Source organism: Octopus bimaculoides, chromosome 17 (assembly GCF_001194135.2).
Source record: "Octopus bimaculoides isolate UCB-OBI-ISO-001 chromosome 17, ASM119413v2, whole genome shotgun sequence".
Lineage (NCBI taxonomy): Eukaryota > Metazoa > Mollusca > Cephalopoda > Octopoda > Octopodidae > Octopus > Octopus bimaculoides.
The window spans coordinates 38,619,742-38,623,962 of NC_068997.1; the positions used below are offsets into that span (position 1 = coordinate 38,619,742).

Below are 4,221 nucleotides of genomic sequence, written 5' to 3' on the forward strand. Positions count from 1 at the left end.
GTATATATGTATATATATATATATATACATATATATATATATATATATATATATATATATATATATGTGTGTGTGTGTGTGTGTTTGTGTGTCTGTGTTTGTCTCCCCAACATCGCTTGACAACCAATACTTGTGTGTTTACGTCTCCGTAACTTAGCGGTTTGGCAAAAAGAGACCGATAGAATAAGTACTAGGGTTACAAAGAATAAGTCCTGGGGTCGATTTGCTCGACTAAAGGCGGTGCTCCAGCATGGCCACAGTCAAATGACTGAAACAAGTAAAAGAGTATCCCTGAGGTCATTGCTCTTGGTGAATTCAATGAACATAACTACTTCTGACTTTCACTCATTCTACACAGAAGCTGATAGTGAAAAACTTGAATCATTTGCATTCTGAAGAGTTAGACCGATTAGTACCCACAACTACCCATAGCCATGATAGACAAACCAAATATCCAAACTCGATGCCTCCAACACACTTGATGGGCGATCCACTGCCCTCAAACAATTTGCTCCAAAATTAGCTGGGTTATTTTCTAGGTGCTTGAGCAGTAAATTTACTTCTATATGCCTGAGTTAATCTGACAAGAATAGGTACCAAGTTATCTAGGCATGTTATCTCTAACAGACTGGTATTCTATCAAAGGGAATATTTCATCTGCTTAATGCTATAAAAGGAGATAAGAATTACAGTATAAAGAGTAGAGTTTGCATCCCAGTATTGCTCATATTCCCACAATAATGCAGATAAGAAATGAAAGATGAATAATTCAGTTTTTTACAATATTCATATCAAGTTCTCATGAATGAAAAAGAAATTATGAAATAGCATATACTTGGCCATTTTTTAGGTGATTACTTTAAATCGATAGTACTATCCTAAGTTGATGCTACTACAGTAAAGTACATTTCAAAATGTACTTTACTGTAGTAAATTTTTACATTTTTCTCTAGTTTCATCCAAGCCAAGATAAAGAAGTCCACAGATATTAATTCAGATGTAAGCAAACTCAAAAGGAATAAAATTGTGAGGTATTGGAATTAAGCTTATGAAACTTATATTAAAATCATCTTTAAAAAAGTATAAATAAATTAACAAACAAACTTACATTAAATTTCTCCATAATCTTGTTCCGATCCATTTTTATATTTGGAACATTGATCTACAAATAAATACAGAGCCAGAAATGTGATATTAATGACAAGCATATACAAGGTGGTTCAAAAGTAGGTTTACAGTTATCATGTACGCACTTTAGATTTCTTTTAAAACATTTTATTACATTTAAATTTCTATCTTACAATTGACTAAATTAGCATAGAATAATGGTTTCATATTTTTTTATAATTAAGATCTAAACTGTTAGTATATGAATGCAAAAGAGATAGTTGAATAACTAAGCCTACTTTTGGGCTACCCTATATATATGACATGGGAGATAACAATATCATTAAAAAAATAGACAACTTGATAAACTATCGCCCTAGATCAATTCATTGTTTTATCAACTGTTTGGCATAAACATTACTTCCAAAACTTATACATTTCCCACTCTCTCAGATTTATCTATTATGATTTAGCTAAACATAAATTATATTACTTGCCAGGAGGATTATTTGTTAAACTCATTTTTTTATTCTGTTTATTATGCTTACTTCTTACATTAGAACAGGCAAAATATTCAGTGCAATCCTTTTATTACTATATTTCTGTTGAACTACACAACCTTTGTTTCAATTAATTTTGAAAATAATGAAGAATTTAATGAATTAACTGTCATTATTAAGCAGGTGTTCAGTATGTAAACAGACAAGAAATTCTATTGGAAGGTTTTAAATTGCATCACTTTAAAACAGGAAGTTTACATCAGAGTTTTGAGTGGGTGGGCAGGTGGATTAATATAAAAAGGGTTACAAACTTTCAAAAGCTTCCCTAATTTTTTTTGTATACTATTAAGAAATTATGAAAATAGGTGCAGGTATAGTCATGTAGCTGACTATTTCTCTTGACAAACATACTGTTCCAGGTTCAATTCCACTGTGCAGCACTTAGAGCAAGTGTCCTCTACTCTCAGTAAAGCAATGCATTGTGATATTTTGTGAATGGAAACTGTACTGAATATGTGTGTGTATCACCATGGAATGGTAGAGATTGTGTGTCAGTGTGGGATGGTATGTAGAACAAAAAATACCTAGTCTACATTTAGTCTCTTTAGGCCCAAAGATTTTGCCTTTTGTTCTCCCCTGGATTGATAAACTAAATACCAGATGAAATACTGGGGTTAATATAATCAAGTAAAGCCCTTGAAGGCAGGGCTTACAGCATGATTACAGGCCATTGGCTGAAACCAGTAAAAGAAAATTTATTGTCAAATCCACAGGTATAACGAAATTTCTCTCTCATAAATTCTACAATTTTCATAAGTTCAAATGAAACCTAAATAAGAGAATTCTTAGTTTAACTTACTTTAGGGTACTCAGTGTAGTTATTTACAATCTTAATTGTAACACCTCCTAAATCTCGAAGCCATCCTGTTCGGCCTGAAAAAAACATCAAAGTTTCAAACATATATTAGGGCATTAACAGATGAATATTGAAGATAAAGGAAACAAGAGAACAGAAATAAATAAAAAAAGCTTGATTCCCCCACCGAATGTTTTCAACATCAGAAATAGCCATAATAAGGTTAATTACAGTGATTAAGGTAAAAATACTAACATTACTTTCTGGCTAAGCAAGCAAGGGAGACAAATCCAAACACTTCTGGTTTTTTAGGCATTATCAGTATAATTCACACAGGAGTGTGTAGTTAAGAACTTTATTTTCCAACCACATGATTTTGGGTTCAATCCCACTGCATGACTCCTTGGACAAGTAATTTCTACTACATAGCTCTCAAGTGATCCAAGCCTTACGCATAAATTTAGATTTAACCATTAGAAACTGAAAGCAGTCTTTCATCTATCTCTGTATATACACGTATTCATCATCATCATCGTTTAACGTCCGCTTTCCATGCTAGCATGGGTTGGACGATTTGACTGAGGACTGGTGAAACCGGATGGCAACACCAGGCTCCAGTCTGATTTGGCAGAGTTTCTACAGCTGGATGCCCTTCCTAACGTATTATATATATATATATATATATATATATATATATATATATATATATATATATATATATATATACTTTGGGTATGGTAGATGAGTTTAGCAAAAATTTAGATTCAGATGAATATGGTACTTAAGTTGAGGCACCAGAATTAAGTATGGTGTTATCCATACAATTTCAAAGTAAGGTGATTAAAATCAAAATAAGCAACAAGGATATCCAGAGGTAATGCAGTATGATCGTTTCATGCAACTCTATTTAATTTAACTGCAATCATTACATCAATTTAAATGCAGAGCAATCCTCAGTTGCACAAAGACATAGAATCTAATTAAATTAAAACAGATGGACACATTAGTATACTAATGACTCCTGTTTTAATTTAATTAAATTCTATGTCTTTGTGCAGCCAAGGATTGTTCTGCATTTAAACTGATGTAATGATTGCATTGTTAAATTAAATGGAGTTGCATGAAATGATCGTACTGCATTACCTCTGGATATCTTTGTTGCTTATTTTGATTGTATATATATGTATATATATATATATGTTAGCAAAAACCAAAATCCTAATAAGTAGGAAGGTAGATAAAACACAAACCCCTTCAGGTAGATGGCCCTGCTCAGTATGCAGCAAAGGAGTAGGTAGTAACTCTATAAGATGTAACCAGTGCAAGCTATGGACACATAAGAGGTGCAGCAATATCAAAGGCAGATTAACTACAAAGTTAGTTTTTGTATGACGACAGATGTTCAGGTACAACACTGTAAACAAACAAGAAACAACTTCTATCTCATTCCAGGGAGAAAAACTAGAGGTAGTTGATAGCTTCCGCTATCTGGGTGACCAAGTTAGTAGTGGGGGTGGGTGCGCTGAAAGTGTAACTGCTAGAATAAGAATAGCCTGGGCCAAGTTTAGAGAGCTCTTACCTCTGCTGGCGACAAAGGGACTCTCACAAGTAAGATCGTTGCCAGGGCCCCTGGACTGGCTCTTGTGCGGGTGGCACATAAGATGTACCATCCTGAGCGTGACCATTGCCAGTACCGCCTGACTGGCCTTGTAGGGTTTTCGGGCGAGATCGTTGCCAGTGCCCCTGGACTGGCTCTTG

The 4,221-nt window shown here is 34.0% G+C and overlaps 1 long non-coding RNA gene across 1 annotated transcript in view; it reads right to left on the reverse strand.

The window, feature by feature from the left end:
* Window positions 1–1,054: 1,054 nt before the first annotated feature.
* The window catches only part of LOC106884445 (uncharacterized), a 10,559-nt gene continuing 7,392 nt past the window's right edge, over window positions 1,055–4,221 (reverse strand). Inside the window, exons 2-3 of the long non-coding RNA XR_001411244.2 lie at window positions 2,467–2,540; window positions 1,055–1,162 (exon numbers count right to left, since the gene is read on the reverse strand). This is a non-coding gene — a long non-coding RNA (uncharacterized LOC106884445). The remainder of the gene's footprint in view (window positions 1,163–2,466; window positions 2,541–4,221) is intronic.